The following is a 17,453-nucleotide window of genomic DNA, read 5'->3' on the forward strand; positions in this document are numbered from 1 at the left end:
ATGTATTCAAGACCCAAGGACGCATACATAACAAAGCCTGGAGCATGCACATGGACACACACACACACATGTTAACACACACACACACACACACACACACACACACACAGAGTCCCCTTCCTGGACACTTTGCTCTCGAGAGGGCAGAAAAATTAATGAGAGTACAATCCTTTATCACCCTTGAGACAGAGAGAGAGAGAGAGAGAGAGAGAGCGAGGGGAGCGATGGAGGGAGAGAGGGAGAGAGAGAGAGAGAGGGTAATCCAGTGTCCTCCCTTTGCTGTGGTTGCCATGGGAACCCCGATCTCACCGTGGGAACTGACTTCTGAGTTTCACAATCCGCTTGCATCCTGTCTGGACTGGAACACAACACAATTAATACAAACACACACATGCACGCGCACGCAATGAAAAACACACGCACTCCACAAAAAATAATAAATGAAAAATAAAAAAATAAACGACGTCCTTCAGCAACAACCCGTCGGTCGTCTTCCACAGCTCTGAGGTCGTCGGAGCGCCGTTTTTTAATGCCCGGTCTGTCTGTGTAAGTTACAGCAGCTTAAACAACCCCCGTGTTTCCATAAAACACACACACACACACACACACACTCACACAAAGATAGATACACACATGGACACACACACACCTGCAAGGGAGGGACAGGGCCGGGTCAAGGTATGAGTGATGGATGAGTCGGTAGTATTACCACGGTTGGCCCATCATTCAACATCAGAGGGAACGTCCTCCTCCTCTCCACTGTTTCACTCTTCTTCTCCACTGCTTTTTTTTTTTTTTTACCCCCTTTATCTCCTCACACACTCAACCTTTCCCTCTATCATCTCTCATTTTCCTCTACAGCCTTTCCCCCCCCTCTCTCTTTGGCCCAATTATTTTTCTCTTTGCTCTGCTCCTCCTGCTCTCTGTCTCTCCCTCTTCCTTGATATAGTAGTGCGGTATAATTTTCCATCTTCATTCCATATCATTTCTGCCGTTTTCTCTTTTGCCTCTTTCATCCACTCCCATGCACACACACACAGAGACACACACATATATACAGTATACACATGTGTGTGCGCCCTCCTTTGTGTTGCCTGGTGCCCTCCCCTTCCTATACCATCTCTACTGTACAACTGCTGCCCTTGGGTAGAGCTTCAGTGTCTCTGTCAGAAACCTGAGTCTCAGCCAACAGATAAACTACAACTACACTTAATAATTAACATCGCCGGAGAGATGGAGAGGCAGGCGAGACAGACAAGGTGAGAGATGGAGATAAGAGAGACAGTGAGGGAGGGAGAGGTGGAGGACGAGAAGGTAAAAAACAGAAGAAGGAAACAGAAACAGAAAGGAAAAGGAAAAGAAAGAGGGACAATTAGAGGAGAGGTGAAGAGAAATGGCTTGAGAAAAAAAAAAGAAAAGCACAGCGAGAAGAGAGAGGTTAAGGACCCTGAAGATTCAAGCCTTTAAGTGTAAACAACAGCAAATGTTACGCGGCCTCCACGCTTTGTCTTCTCTCCCTAATTGCCTCCTCCTCTCATCTTCACGTTCTTCCTCCCTCTCCAAGAAACATCGCCCCCTCTCCTCCTCCTCCTCCTCCACCTCCACCCACCCACCTCACCCACTCCTCTCCCTCTCTCTCTCTCTTCCTCTCTGTTCCTCTCTCCTCTCCTCTCCCTCCCTCTCTCTCTCTCTTGGAGTGCCAACACAGGTAATAAAGGTCAGGAAGACATTATAAATCAAATCAGATCACATCTCCCTGATCTTTCTGTCATCATCCTCCACCCTCGGCTGTGATACACATGCTACGGTCGGCCGGCGTGCGGGAACATTTTTAGTATGAAACGTTCATTAACTTAAAAGGATCCTCCGCAGGGACGGACACGCATAGGCCGTCTGGATACACACACACACACACACACACACACACACACACACACACACACACAGGATATGGCCCAAAAAAAAAAAAAAAAAACACCTCTTCTGTTAGTGCTAGATGGGTTCTTTTAGGTTGTCCAGTGCAACACCACCAACGCCGCCGCCGCCATCTCTTAATGCAGCCTTTATAGAAGATTATACGATCTGACTTATAGCTTTAAATATCAGACATAGGCCATTAAGAAGAACAACCTCTGAGCTGCCAGGTTGTTAAAATCCATTTGGCTGATGTATATTCTCCGTGCTGAGTCTTCCTACCTATCTCTTCAGCTCATCGGGAAGACCTCTCCAGTGGACTATTTGACCATTTAGCGTCTGGAAAAAAAAGCTAATGTGGACAAAAACCCCATTTATTACCAGCTTATTACTGATTACTTACAGCAGACTTGATGGGTTAAGGCTTATGACAAAGTGAAAAAAAAAACTAGTCCTTATGACTGAACTAAAAGATGGGGTAACACTTAATAAGTACACTCTATTAAGCATTAATAAATACTGAATTCTTCATTTATAATGTAGAAATACTAATTAGTATGTAGTTTATAAAGACAGTAAGTGCTTATCAACGATGAGTAAAACATCTTTAACTGTGTTTATAAACTACATACTAATTAGTATTCATGTGTTATAAATGATAAATTCAGTTATTTCATGCTTAACTAATGCTTACTAGTGTATATTCATTATAAAGTGTTACCAAAGATGGTTTATTATCATTACAGGCTAGCTGGAGGTTTTATGGATAGAAATATCAGTTCTGCCTGTTAATCGCTTCACTACTTTGACCCAGACTGAAATAGCTCAACAACTGTTGGGTGGATTCATGATGACATTTGGTGGAGACATCCACGGTCCCACGAGGACGGATCCTAATGATTTTGGTGATCTTCTAACATTTCCTCTAGTGCCACCGTGAGGTTAATGTTTTCAGTTTAATTGGAAAATATTAATACGTTGGGTGTCTTGTCTCTTGTCTCTCAGTATGGTGTCCTATCAAAAGGAGTGTAAACATTTGTTTAAAAATTTACATTAAATTAGGTTTGAGGAATCCAAAATGAATATTTCAATGAAGTCTAACTCAAATATCATGATATTACATATCATTGCTGGACTGTTTTGCTGATAATACACTGTTATTACTGTATTTTATCATGTTTCAGCTGATTTTTATAATATACAATCACATAATTGTAAAGGTGATTGCCATTTAACAGCAATTAAAAGTTTTATTTGCCACATGTACAATGAGCAAAGCAAGGTTGGACTCAAAACTGCAAAAAGCAAAGAAAAAACCAACATCAGCTGGGGTCGGCTCTGCCACCCCACCCCCACTGATAAAGTTATTGATTGACTGTGTCTTTGTCACTTTGTCACTAAGCCATCAAGTCCACAGTTATTGTATTGTTACATCGTTTATAGTCCTCCTGATGATTTAAAGGGCTATACCTTGAAAAAGAAAAAAGAAAAAACAAGTGGACTCCTAGAGCAGCCGGAGTGATTTCTCACAACCACGGATAAAACCCATTTCTATTAATAATAATGACATATAACTGATCAATAAGCCACTGATAAATGATTTATTGCTAAGCGTTAATAAAGCCAGTGGTTACAGCTTAAAAGCCTTGTGAGAAGAGAAAGAGGGCTGTACTAGGAAGTGGTATTGATGTAAAAAATATGCGGTTTCGATGGGACTACTTAACGAGTTGTATATGAATGAGCAACCTGCTCGCTGGTTTCCCCCCGCGCTCTCTGCTGCTTGGCCTCGCACTTTCTCTTTGGATTCCACACACACAGACTTGATTAAACATAACCTAGTTAAGTTTGAGTGTGTGTGTGTGTGTGTGTGTGTGTGTGTGTGTGTTAGTGCCAGAGAGAGGAAGAGATAGAGAGGGAGAGAGGGAGAGAGAGAGTCTGAAATGAAGGTGGGCCAAGATAAGTTACTGTCAAGTTGTCAACTCCTCTGGCTCCGCCCCCCCTTTAGGAAATGTGACAGCTGGTAGCCATGGCAACACTTGCAGGAACCATATTAATTGGCTGAAATGATTTTGACAGCTCATCCTGCTTTGAGTAAGACCTCCACCTATCCATCGTTGTATCCTATCCTCCTCCGGTCCCCCCTCCTTCCTTCCCTTCCTTTCCTCCTCCTCGCACATTAACACACTCTTCCTGACACACACACGCACGCACACACACTACCTCAACCCAATTAAGAGGCAGTTTAGGGGAAAAGGGAAAAGGGGGAGAGCGATGAATAGGAGGGGCTGGATTGATATTAAGTAAAAAAAAAAAAAAAGGGAGGAAGAGAAGGAAGAGAGAGGAGAGGAGGGGAAGAGGAGCAGCCAGAGAAAGGTAGGTACTTGTATAGGAGTGACAGAATCAGCTTTTCTCATCTTTAAACAAAAGGAAACGCTCTGAATGTTTCATGCACTGCTGAATAAGTTATGTCCTGTGTGTGTGCATGTGGTGAAGCAATGTGTATGTGTGTGTGTGTAGTGTGCATGTGTGTGTGCGTGCGCCTCTCCACATGTGAGCGCGTGCCTCTTTGTGTGTCATATGTTACATGAAAGCAGCGCAGCAACGACGACGACTGCCACATGGAAAGCTCAGCACTTCACAAAAGTAAGGCACCTTATTCCTCACTTACAGAGCAACACCAGCGTCTCCCCCTCCTCCTCCTCCTCCTCCTCCTTCCTCCTCTTCCTCCTCCTCCTCCTCCTCCCAAAGGCCCAGGAAATAAACGAAATCAATGTAGCGCGGAAAGAGGAATACAAGAGGAATGTTACATAATGGCGAAAGGAGCTAATCTTGTTTTTGTTCCAAATAAATTTGTTGGATGATGATGTGCTGTAGGGTGAAAGAGACAGTACAGTATGTTGGCAAAACATGGCACAAAGGAGGTTTCTAAGAGGGAGGAAATGGAAGGATGGAGATAGGGAAATTAATTTGTAATATGTACTGAGTGCAAAAAAAGAAGAAGAAGATGAAGGGAAGGAAGGAGGGAAGGAAGGAAGGAAGGAGGGGTCACCTCAGGAAAAACGAGACTTTACAGCTCTTGGGGACGGCACCCCCTCCCAGTGTGCTCACATTAATGTCCCTGTCGAACAACGTCCACCCACATTACTTCCCCCGCAGATCACTCAAGTCACACACACACACACACACAGACACACACAAACACACACATACACTGAAAAGTATGGACACATATATGAGCAACAGCATAAAATGTGACACATGTGGATGCACAAACGCACTAGAGAGAAGAGGAGGAAGAAGAAGAGGAGGAAGAAGAGAAGACGAGACTGAGAGACAGAGACAGAGACAGAGAGACGCACAACAACAGACACAAACAAAAACAAATACTGCAAGCGGAAGTAACCGGGCCGTCGGGGCAGAGCTACGCTGTTGCCAGGCAACCAGGTGATTCCTCTAAAGAGCCTCTCCATGGGAGATTCCCTCATTTATGTGTGTGAGGGCATTCGCTCGCTCGCTCGCTGGCTCGCCTGTGTGTGTGTGTGTGTGTGTGTGTGTGTGTGTGTGTGTGTGTGTGTGTGTGTGTGTGTGTTTGTAAGTGTGTGTCCAGTAAGTTAGTGCTGACACAGTGAGCGTAGCTACAATGTTCTGGGACGCGACCATGGTAACAGCCCAGCAGGAAACAGAAGAGCTCGGTTGATGATGGCATTTGTAGTTGTTTTTTTTTCTTTCTTTCGTTCTTTCTTTCTTTCTTTTTTTCTTTTCCCTCCTTGGTGTAGATTTTATTTATTCAGCAATTATGTATTTATATTTTATAGAGTACACAGAGTGCTGACGGTGGCAAATACCCACAGACAAGACGACGAGCACTGACAGGCGCATAACGACTAGAGAAAGGACCACAACACACACACACACACACACACACACACACACACACACACACACATACAGGTGCACACACACACACACACAACACATGGAGTCATAAGGAGTGGAAAATATTCAATTTTGGGGGGGAACTAGGCTTGCTTGACAAATCCCTGAGGTGTTGCTGACGTTTATGCCTGATTCGGGGGTATTCATAGCCCACACTCGACTCGACGCAGACACACCGGTGCTGATAGCTACACACACACACACACACACACACATACACATACCCACATTCACACCTTCACATCCACAGCAGAAGTGGGTAGAAGAGGTTGAGAGAGAGAGAGAGAGAGAGGGAGTGAGAGAAGAGGAGGGGGAGAGGAGCAAGGTGAGATGATGGAGACAGAAGCGTGGCCGTGCAGGTTCGTGAGAGTGACGTATATGTGAGTTTCTTTTTTTACTATTTGTGACTCCAGCTGCTGTTTAAATAAATGGAGGCCGCCGCCGCCGGTATAACAATGCTAGGCTACTGACAGGCGACTGTAACCCTGGAGATTCATTAGGGCTTGTCACTATGGAAACATCCAATCAGGGAAAAATGTTAGCCATCTTTTTTTTTTTTTTTTTTTCCCTACAGCTTAGTAATGGGTCCAAGGAAATACCTGAGTCCTTCTTCCAAACACACACACACACACACACACACACACACACACACACACACACACACACATATACACACACACTCACATGCACTGACCTTCTTCCATCCAGTCTCCCTTGTGTTTAAACGTAAAGTAAACAGCGAGGAGGCGTTGTAGGTACAACAGCTTTGAGAAAGTACAGAGCTGAAACACAAACAGACAATGTTTCTCTCACATTATAAACAGAAACACACACACACACACACACACACACACACACACACACAGACACACACATGTGTTTCAGGTGCAAAAAGGATATGGGTGGCAGACGGCTCGGAGGCACCAGGAGCGAGGCGGGCTGGTTTGGGTCAGAGCCAGAAGAACCACTGGTGCTAGAGTCGGGTACGGCAGCTCCTCCTTCTCCTCATAATCATCATCATCATCATCACTACCAACATCCTCCTCCTCCTCCACCTCCTCTTCTTCCTCTTCATCTTCTTCTTCTTCCTCCTCCCCTTCCCGCTCCCTCGCCTCTCCCTCCACTGACACATGCACCTTCTCCCCCTCCTCCTCCTCCTCCCCTTCCTCCTGCGTTGGTCCTCCTCTGTGCTGCTCATGCAGGTCTCGCTCCTGGGCGCCCGTCATGGCCATGTGCTGTGAACAGCCTGAACCTATAGGAGGAGGAGGTTGGGGGGGGGGGGTCGCAGGGGGCACCGGCAGACTGTTCAGGACACGGCAACAAACATATCAGTCCATGTGTGAATATGTGTGTGTGTGTGTGTGTGTGTGTTTTCTGCTGTGTTGCCTTGTGGCGGCGGGCACTGCAGCTCCCCTGAAACAAAACCGGAACTGCGCTAACTGTCAAGTCTGCCATGCTGTCCACGAGACCCTTTACCCTCTAGCACAGCAGCAGCATGGAGAGGAAAGGAAAGGAAAGGAAAGGAAAGATAAAAAAGAAAAAGAAAAATCCCTCTCTGTCTTTCTCTGAAACAATAAGCGACCTCTGGAAGAAGAATCACAGGCAAGCGTAGCGAGCAGGGACCTGAGCAGGAAACATAAATCTACATATATCTAAACAGAAGGGGGGACTAGACATGAGCAAAAGGTGCAAAAAAAGAAAAAAAGAAAGAAAACACAGGCTCGGTGCAGATACCAGGAAGCACTTTAGACCCCTTGGATATAATCCTAGAGCTGTGGTGATGACAACAGGCCATTACTGCTGATGCCTTTAATCCAGACTGGCTTTAAACAATCTGGACATACTGAGAGAAAGTAGCTTAGACAGCTATTTCATATTTACCGTGAAGAGAAACCAAGTCTAGGGCTTGATATTGTCAGTTCTTCGATTTCTTTTTCTTATTTTTTTCTCTCCCTCCGTCCCCTCCACTTCCCATTTACAATAACTTTCCAATTCTGATGATTAGTGTTACTTAAAGCTCGCTGAGTTATAATTTCACCCCCAGCTATAATTTGAGATAACATCTCATGAAACGCAGTGACATTGTCGAGCAGCTACGGCGGCCTGTGGTTAATTGTTATAAGTACTGACTGGAATTTCTTGGAGCATTGGAATATCATGTAGGAAATGTCAAGTTGAATGATAATCTCTGTTTAAATTAAGAGCGTGATCACAAGAGCGGATTCATTTCTTGGCTCCGGCTTCTGTTCTCTTTTTTTTTCTCTTTCCTTTTTTCATATCATCACATTTTATGCTTTATTGGGCAGTATGCAGTATGTGGGGTTTGGCAGCGAGAGATGGGAGTTGGAGCATGTGACACAATCCACATTGTCACAAGTACACAGCACACGACCACGACGACGCTCCCCACTGGTCCACTGTGTGCTCGCTGCCCATTGCTTATTGATCCCAAGAGATTCTGAGGAAATGTTATTATTCCAAAGCCACCAATTTGTTATCAAGTTGGTGCAAGAGCTGGATTATTTGGACAACTAACATAAAGACGGATCAGGGACAATAGAAGTCTGGGCCAACCACTGCTCCATGCAGGCATGATGTATTTATACAGCCCACCCTGTCTACAGTGAGACAGGACAACAGGAGAGCTGGCAAGTTCACAGCATTGAGAGGAGTATACTGTGTTTGATGAAAATAATGAGACTTAATCTGCCAGTATCCCCTTTTTTTCCCTGTGTGTTTTCATTATGGGCACGTAGCCTAGTCTGTTTGAGGAGTCCAGGGCCGCACAGTTAAAGGCTTTTTGTTGTGATTCCATAGTAGCTGTTGGGTAGACATCAATTCAGCATTGAGAAAAGAAAAGAAAATGAGAGACAGGGAAAGAGAGCCGTTCTCCTGCACAGTTAAAAACTGGCTGATGAGTCCTTTCAAAACATTTTTAAGTACTCATTATGAGCCTCCCTTCACAAACAGCCTGGCCATGTGGAAATTAAATCGCCCTGCTGAATCTAAACTAGACACCAGAACAAAATATATTCATATCCTCTATAAGACCTCTATGAAACCCATTAACTTGGGAGGTTTATATTCACACGGGGGCCACACACACACACACACACACACACACATCACCAATGCATGCAACTGCCCAGGATCTGTACCAGGATTTCTTATAACAGTGCAAACAACCAATAGCTACATTTCCCCTTCTCTTATTAGTGTGATTCAGTGCCATACAGTACATCCTTCTGAGGGCCAGCCCCTGTCATGTATCGACGACATATCAGGCAGAGCATTTCCCAGCAGGACTCAAACGAAAAACAGCCTAATTAATGATCAATTAAACTGGATAATGCTATGAAAAACAAACACCTCAAAACACATTTCAACATTTTTACAATAGGGCCGCTATTGCCATTAATGCAAATATAATATAGGCCCACCATAAAGTGCGATGAGGTCACTGACTTTGTATATAAGGCTATCTATCATCACATGCATTCTGTAACTGTGACAGCATTATTTTATCCAGGCTCCCCTCTCCTTTACATACAGTGACACACCGCTATTAACAAAGAGCGACATCATCATAGGATTTGGACATTTCCCCAATGTGCCACGGGCATTCAGCCAGCGGAGTGCCCAGGGCAGGAGAGCAGAGAAAAAGTACATTTTAAGCACAAAACCCCCCCAAAACTTTAAATGCAGTCCTCACCGGGGAGCAGCGTCCGTCCGCCCGCGTCACTCACTCCAGGTCCGCCGTGCGCCCTGAGCTCCCGGAGCCATAGTGCTCCATCTGAGAGCAGCCCGCCGGTCCTCTGCTTCCTCCTCCTCCTCCTCCCCCCAAAAAAGAGCTGGTATCCAAACTCAGTCCGTCAGTCCGGAGGATGAATTAAAAAAAAAAAAAGAGGCGGAAAAATCTGAGAGGGATGCGACGCAGAAGTTTTAATAAAGGGGGAAAGTAAAGTTAAATAGGACCAAGCGCTCTCCCGTGCGTCTGCGTCCGCTCAGCCGCTGGACGCGCTCTGCGGTGTCAGGTACCGGAGTTCAGGCGCACCGGAGAGCGAGAGGCAGAGCTGCGTCAAGCCAGCCGGAGAGAGGGAGACCGGAGATGTAGCGGAGTGCACCTTCAAAATAAGACTGTCTAGTCCCGGAAGCAGGTAGGTTATTAAAACTAACAGTTCAGACAGACCCACACAGTTCAGACTGCAACCTGTTTATAACCGATAAGATATTCATTAAGTCACATTATAGAGTCCTAATGTGCCTAATCATGTGCTTCTTCAACAACCTGTGCTGTAATCAGGAAGTAGAGCTGAAAATGACAACAGGGTAAAGAAACAATGCAAAAAGAAGTGTGACAGGCAGCCTATCGACTCCCAAAAAGCCCTAAAATATAAAGACATGTGGGGAAAGCATGGGATGTTTCACCTCTGCAAAACTTTCCACGTGTGTCCAGAAGAAAGAGCATATTGGACGATGTCACTGAATACATCACAGAAAAGGTTCAGAGAAGGTAAAATAAATTGTGACGTCTCAGTCTCAGTCAGTTTGTCAGGTCATCACGAGGATTTATTTGCAGTATCAGATGATGTCCACTACTACACAGGATCAAACGATCAGTTGTATTAATGCTTCACGTCCATTTTAATTCCCCACATCCTACATCTGTCAGGTCGAGCTACTATCAGGCTGATGCATCGTCTGAACTGTACACACAGTTTCCTACTCAGTTTGCTGGTGGGCTAACATTGTGTGGCATTTGCGTCATGTCATGTAAACCTCAATTTCTTTTATGCAGAAATGCCTAAAAATAGCTTGATACCAACTTCTCAAATATCCTTGTTTTCCCGCTCTCTCTGAAATCAAACCCAACTTCTCTTTGTTTTTGACTTTTGATCAGACCAATCAATAAATCTGTGCTCCAAAGAATGATGATGGAAGATTTTCTGACATATACTGTGTATATACACCAAACAAACAATTAATTATTAAAGAAATAGCTACAGTTCTCCTTTCATAAGTTAGTATTACCTTGTCTGAGGTCTTGTTTGCATAAATTAAAGCAATATGTTGAAACACACCTTCACAACCAATTGACACAATATAGATTAAATATTTAACAAAGGATATAAACAATAATCCTATGCCGGTGTTGACCTCAATTACAGTTTTCTTTTATTTCACTGACATACATGTGGGGATTTGTCTACTGTGTGTTTACTGAGTTGAAAATAGCCTACTATAAATAAATCATATACATAAACAATATGACAATAAGGATTTTCAAACTAGGCCATAAAACAGAGCACAGAGAGTTCATTATGACAGTGTATAGGAAATACCTGACAAAGTCTTGATTGATTGAAATCAGCGAAACGTAAATGTTAAGCAGTAAACCTGGAAGTTTTGGGGGCCCGGGGGGTCTGGGGCCAGTTGCCTGTCTTTCCTCATTGGTGCTTCAGCTTTGAAAATACCAACAAATAGTGAGTGAATTTGAGAAAGAAAAAAGATTGAATAGCAACATTGATGATACGGCATGGCAGTGAATCTTCTTCAAAAGCAGTTTTATTTTGAAGGATTTGACTGGAGAACCTTATTCTTAATACAGGATAACTTGACACTGACGGAGCGAGTCAGAGCATGTGACTTGTCCCCTCTCCTCCACCTCACAGTAAGCCCCATCCCAACATCCCTCTTTCTGTCTCTGCCTGGCGGTTATCTCACCAGCCAGCGACCCGGACAGTCTTGCATGTGTGTGTGTGTGATGTGTGTGTGTGATGTGTGTGTGTGTGCAGGTGGAAGGTGGCGTCACATAAAAGCTGAGGCTCCACAGTCACACTCAGCAGGGGTGTCGATTCACAAAACCCAAAAAGTGTGGCAGAGCTCCAACACAATACCTTAAAGTCAGCTTATAGTATATGTAAGGTTACAGGGGACAAGGAATTACTAATGACTGAGTCTGGGCTATATAAAGCAGCATTTTCATAATGGCAGTGGGGAACAAATCCATATCCTAGACTTTAATAAAATAAGTACAAGAATGTTGAAAAAAAAAAAACTGGCCCACTCCACTGCAAACACACATCCTCCTGCATTCAAAGTTTCACTTTTAAAGCTTTAAATAGCAAAATATCAAAAGGAAAACTACTCGCTATACAGATTTTTTTTGTTTAGGCCACTGCACAAGATATAAAACTAGAGATATTAGTCATTTAAGGACATTATATTCTCATACACTTCACAATAGTTTCACAAACTGACATAAAACCATTGAAACAAGTGAAACTGCGACTACTTTAGCACAGTCTTCAGCTGGAGAGCCACAGAGGATAATAGATAAATGACATTCACTTGTCTTTAAACAATGGTTTGTTATGACTAATGGATTCACATTACAGTTTTTTCGATGTTGTTTAGCTGGTCAGGGTGGATTTATTGACATATATTGTAGATCAATTTGTTCCACTGCATGACACTTAATTATCATCATGTGTTTCAGGTGAAGCTTATAACCTGTAAAAGAACTGTACCTGTCAAACATTTAGGAGTTAAAGGGATAGTTCAACATTTTTGGCAAATTGACCCATCGCCATAATCCCTATAGTTTTAGGAGTAGGTTCGTTACCTTTAATTGTTGGTGCAAACTATTTTTAGAACGGCGGAGGGTTAGCGTGGTGAATGTGCAGGTCACAACTTGTCCACCAGAGCGTTTTGGAGTTGTTGGATTGTGTATTTGATGAGTTTGATGAGGGAAACCAAGAAATCCCATTAGCCTCCGTAGCTTAGCTCTGAGCAGCTCACGGCTCTGCTCCGCCATTCTGAAAACAGCTTGCACCGACAATTAAAGGTAACAAACCTACTCCTAAAACTATCGGGATTATGGCAATGGGCCAATTTGCCAAAATGTTGAACTATCCCTTTAAAATTAAAGTCTCAGAAATATAGGTCAGTGAATTAAAACTGCAGAGGTCAATGTACTCTCCAATATTGTTTGTAGTGTATTTTCACGTAGCCTATACAAATATTATTTCCCCTGTGGAATGAATAAAGTATCTCCTATTCTTTTCTATCCTATTAGAAACATAATGTACATCAGAAGAAGATGTGTATACTTAGAGACTGCAGTGATACTAACAAAAGGCTCAAAGTGTGAACGGCAAACAAGCATCCTCAGTGTCTTGAAATAGAGCTGAAACTCAACTACTGCTCATTTTCCTGGCGGCTCCATCCAATTCCCTGCAGCCCTCCTTGGCGGTCCCTTGGTCCCACTTTGGGAACCAGTATTAGAACTACAGACTACAGTCGGCCTGAGCAAACAGCTCACCGGGAGCACTCGTCTTAAATGCTCTCCTGCTAATTTTTTTTTTTTTAATATCTACACATGGCCTCCAAATAATTTTCTGGGGATGTTTTGTTTGATGTTTACACTCCATTAGACAGAAAACTAGAGTCCCCTTGGTAGCTTCTCTGAGAGGCTTTAAGGCTCATTACATGCTAGAAAACAAATTTTGAATGGATTAAAAATAGACAGGCAACTTCTTAGATCCATCTAGAGGGGCCAAAACATTTAAAATTTGGATTGTTGTGCTTTAGGAAAACTCGTGTTATAAATCAAAAGGATTTACTGAGTACAGTGGGCGGTTTTCAGGCTCAGCTTGTCAGGCTCAGCTCTGCATTGTCAAGGTGTGTTCAGACTCAAAGGGAAGGAAACAAATTCTAGTGGAAAACTCGCCACACGCCAATACATGCACAGAAAAGAAGTCAGAAAAGAGGAGAGGCGGTTGGACAAAATGGACAGAAAAAATATCTGAGGCTGAGATTTTAGATCACTTTTAAAAAACAAAACAAAAATAAATCTCAAATCTGTATAATACCAGCTGAAAAAGTGCTTATCATTTGGCTACTCCTTTCTAAACCACTTTATTTGCATAAACTGTTTCATTCCAAACGAAGCTTAGCTTTGAATTCACATGTTATATTTTAGCTAATCTTGACATGTTAACAATAAGCGAGTGCAGTAAAATACAGAAGCACTGAAAGGAAAGTAAAACATTTATTGTGGGGGAAGTGGGGTGCAGGATTTTTTTTTTTCATCTTCAAACACCCCCAGAACTCCCATATGAAAAAAAAAAACACAACAAGGAAAACTATCATGTAAAAAGAAATTCACTTGCCTTTCAGAGCTTCCGTAGCAGAAACACCATTTTCACATTAGCCTGTTGTTGTAATACAAAGAGGCAGAGCCTGTAACTTTACTGTAGTATACTAGGTTAGCGTTAAGGCCGGTGGGAATATAGTCATTAGTTGTTTAAGTACAGTGAGGTGGCAATTAAAACACACACACGCAATGCAGATGCCGCCATACAGGGCACAGGGGAGGTCACTAAACGGTTTAATGAGCGGCAACTTTATTTTAGTAACACCACTCTCTCCAAAGGGAATAAGGAGCTCGCCCTCCCTCTGCCGAGCTGAGAGATGTTAAAAAATCTATGACAAAGTGGTGGTGGCCTTACTACACCTTCCACATATTATATTTATGTTGTGTGTTTTTTCCAAGCAGAAGCTGTGACTAGGTGCTAGATGAAATTATTATTGTGTCTATCCACTGATTTTCTTCTGGGTATATTGGACTGATACACAGACAAACCAGCGACCACCGACTTGTTCCTCGCTGCTGCTGTAGTGTGTGTGTGTTAGTGTGTGTGTGGCTAAAAAAACTAAGATTGGATTTTCGCTCGGAGCAGGGAAACACCGTGCAATACCCAATCAACGCCCACAGCAGACAGACTCCTCGCAGGCAGGCAGCTATCATAACTCGTAGCAGCAGCAGCATACATCAAACATTTAGTGTATCTCAAGAACACAGATTAAGATATCTAGGACACATTCAACCATACAAACACTCACACACAGCAGCGCTCACAGTGAAGTAAACCGATGAGCATGGTAGGAAGCCTTTGGAGTAGGCCTGTGTGTGAAAGTGTGTCTGTGTGTGTGTGTGTGTGCGTCTATGGTAATAGGTTGTTATTGGGTCTTCATGGCTCCGTGTGTGTGTGTGTGTGTGTGTGTGTGTGTGTGTGTGTGTGTGTGTGTGTGTGTTTCCACTCCCACTCCCTCTCCTTCCAGCTCATCTCATCCCTCTCACACTTACTGTCTTGTGTAACTCATGCAAGACTCTTTCTGCTCCACAGAATCATTTCATGCATTTTTTACTCCAGCTCTGTCACTGTGGTGTGTTCAAATGCTGGTTTACATTAGTCACTGACATGCGCACACACTCAGTCACACACACACACATGTAGAAATGCATTCCCTATGTTATCAGTTGAGGATGGGTATCTAGGCCAAACATTATTATCAGCGTGTGGTAGGCGCCCCTCGGGTGTGTTTCCATGGTGACCATCACATAACATTACATATGGGGAAGCGTTTTTTTATTTTATTTTATTCCATGCCATTGTCACGGATGCGCACACACGCACACACACAACTGTGGGAATTCGATTACAGATCAATAAGCCCGATCAATCACTGAAATTGCCATGACAACTACCTGAGGGCACACACACATAGTATTACACACACATAGTACAGACACATGTGTGCAGCAACACATGAGCAGCGTGACACCGAGCCTGCCTACTCCTTTACTTGACCTGGTTATAGTAGAAGTACATGAAGAGGTTAGAAAGACACACACACACACACACACACACACACACACACACACACACACACACACACACACACACACACACACACACACACACACACACACACACACACACACACCGGTGGTCAGTGGTATCAGTGTCAACTTGTTAAAGTTTCAGTTTTCAGAGCAGGGGGCGAAGGCGACAGCAGTAATTATGTGTCTCTGTTGACTGTAAATATGACTTTACTGCCTCTGGGTCTTAAACCTTGATGTTAATTCACGCTCTTATGAGCATTTGTGAAATCATATTTTAACATTAAGGGCCTACAGCTCACAAAATGCATCTTTGTCACTTTTACTTTTTGGTATTTTGGATATGCTTATGTATGTTGAAATGTTTTGTGTTTTGTCTCGGCTACATTGTAAATGAGGTTGCTCATCAATATATTTTCAATAATAATAAAAACTAGTAGCTAATGTACATGTTAACAATATATCAAATACATTGCAAATGCCTTCTAAAAATATCTGATAATCGAATAATTACAGATCACACACAAATCTAACAGAATGTGCACAGGGCAACAAAGTGACAGTACTTATGAATGTAGCCAAAACAAAAAACAAAAAAAAACGTATGAATGTAGCCTAGTAGGTTTAATTTAGAATCAGTCATTCAAAATAAATAACTTCCTGTAGGTAGGTTTCTAGGTTTCGAGGTAAATTCGTGCAAAACCACTGACTGCTGTTCCTGTCGGGGGCAGTTTTTCAGCAAGCAGTCTCTGTATTTACCTCTAAAACAACTCTGTCTCGTATCGTTCTGTTATTATCTCATAGCGTGGTGAATGTGCAGGTCACAACTTGTCCACCAGAGTGTTTTGGAGTTGTTGGATTGTGTATTTGATGAGTTTGATGAGGGAAACCAAGAAATCCCATGAGCCTCCGTAGCGTAGCTCTGAGCAGCTCACGGCTCTGCTCCACCGTTCAAAAATAGCTTGCACCGACAATTAAAGATAACGAACCTACTGCTAAAACTATAGGGATTATGGCAATGGGCCAATTGTGGGCCAAAATGTTGAAATATCCCTTTAATATTAGACTTAATCTATGAGACATCACCACGTTAGTGTAAGCAAAGACAGTTTAGAAACCAAGACGCCCATGACGAGTCCCCTTCTTGTATCTATGTCACATGAGCTTCTCCACGGCCCCGCCCCTTTAGGAGACTATCGGCAGTCTTGAGTGTATTGACTCCAGATTATGGTCGATTCTTTCGGTCCGTAGTCACTGAAGTTTATAATGGAGTCATTTATCACAAGCCAGATCTCTTCTCAACATTTAGACACTAAAATGGGAAATTTCAGTGCGAGCTGTGATTGGCTGCTCCTCCTGCCCCCTCTACCTGACTGGTGGAACAGCACCGGGGGCGCTGGATTTTGGCAAATACGATTACAGGCTGTGGGTGGAGCCAGAGGAGTTGGATTTTGTCCTAAATTACCCATTTCATGTCCTACTAACATAAATAATATAGTGACAGTTACTGTGACTGACTGAATAACTGTTACCAACTGAAGCTTTAACATGAAGACTACAGTGGCTAAACATCAACATGTTAGTATTGCCACTCTATGCGTATTATAGTTCAAAGCTCCCCTGTGGCTCAGTCTCATGCGCCTGGTTGAAGCCACCAGTTTATTATGAGGATACTGTCTAATCTAATACAACTGCTCCACAATTAATCCTTGGTCTGTGAATATTGTAATGTTAATATTCATTTAAACTGATCAACTCTATAGACACTCTGGAGGCTGACATTACTATTCATAGAGTTGTTTCCAGTATTAGCCTGCACTCATTGATATAAATGAGGCTCCTGCCTTGATACCCAGTAATAATTTTACCATACATGACGATTATTAAATTCATACTGTCACCACAAAGGTGTTAC

This window comes from Trachurus trachurus (genome assembly GCF_905171665.1).
Source record: "Trachurus trachurus genome assembly, chromosome: 1".
Lineage (NCBI taxonomy): Eukaryota > Metazoa > Chordata > Actinopteri > Carangiformes > Carangidae > Trachurus > Trachurus trachurus.